A 1,436-nucleotide genomic window follows, 5' to 3' on the forward strand; every position below is an offset into this window, starting at 1 on the left:
GGTTCAATCCCGCGTCCGGCCATCCTGATTTAGGTTTTCCGTGATTTCCCTAAATCGCTCCAGGCAAATGCCGGGATGGTTCCATTCAAAGGGCACGGCCGACTTCCTTCCCTAATCCGATGAGACCGATGACCTTGCTGTCTGGTCTCCTTCCCCAAACCAACCAACCAATAAATTTGACGGATCTCCGGGTCCAAACATATTTCCCAAAGATACACAGAGTGTCGAAGATATCGTACAATTATATATTGGGAACGATCTATTTGAATATATTAGCAACGAAACCAACAAATACTACAGTCAAAATTGCAATAGAAGGGAACTGGATTAAAAAAAACGCCAGATTTATCGACGTTACGGGACCCAAATTTAGAAAATTTGGCGTGGACGGTTAAACTTTAAAGTTTACAATCCGCCGAAAATTACCAAATTGAATAATCACCAAAAGTAAACACGAAAAATAATTTATGAGAAATGCTTGGACCATTTCAAAATAAATTCAACAGAGTTTGGGAGCCAATTTGTTATTATACATTAAACCTGTTCCCATCATTTACCCTGAACAATAACCTAAAGAGAGAATAGAAACCCAGCACCAAAACAAGTAACGTCCATTTAATTTGCCAGAAAAAAAAATGGTTCAAATGGCTCTGAGCACTATACGACTAAACTTCTGAGGTCATCAGTCGCCTAGAACTTAGAACTAATTAAACCTAACTAACCTAAGGACATCACACACATCCATGCCCGAGGCAAGATTCGAACCTGCGACCGTAGCGGTCGTTCGGCTCCAGACTGTAGCGCCTAGAACCGCACGGCCACTGGGGCCTGCTTGCCAGAAAAGATAGCCACTTTACTCTAGGATTGATTACCTTTTAAACAGTGAAATAACTGGTGAATGATACAAAAGTATTCAGAATCAAATGCAAAAACGTACGGCTGGATCAAAAGTAACAGCCGGCCGAAGTGGCCGTGCGGTTAAAGGCGCTGCAGTCTGGAACCGCAAGACCGCTACGGTCGCAGGTTCGAATCCTGCCTCGGGCATGGATGTTTGTGATGTCCTTAGGTTAGTTAGGTTTATCTAGTTCTAAGTTCTAGGGGACTAATGACCTCAGCAGTTGAGTCCCATAGTGCTCAGAGCCATTTGAACCAAAAGTAACAGGTCACGTATTTCCCTTAAAAATAAGTGTTTTTTCAGCATCTAAAGGATTCTGTGGCTGTGAAACTTTTTGACTGCAGTGAAGACGCTACTACAGTAATTGAAGAGAATTTTGTAGACGCTCCAAAATCTTGCTTAAGAGACAGATTAAATGGTTTAAATGGCTCTGAGCACTATGGGAGTTAACTTCTGAGGTCAACAGTCCCCTAGAACTTAGAACTACTTAAACCTAACTAACCTAAGGACATCACACACATCCATGCCCGAGGCAGGATTC

Source organism: Schistocerca nitens, chromosome 3, assembly GCF_023898315.1.
Source record: "Schistocerca nitens isolate TAMUIC-IGC-003100 chromosome 3, iqSchNite1.1, whole genome shotgun sequence".
Classification (NCBI taxonomy): Eukaryota; Metazoa; Arthropoda; class Insecta; order Orthoptera; family Acrididae; genus Schistocerca; species Schistocerca nitens.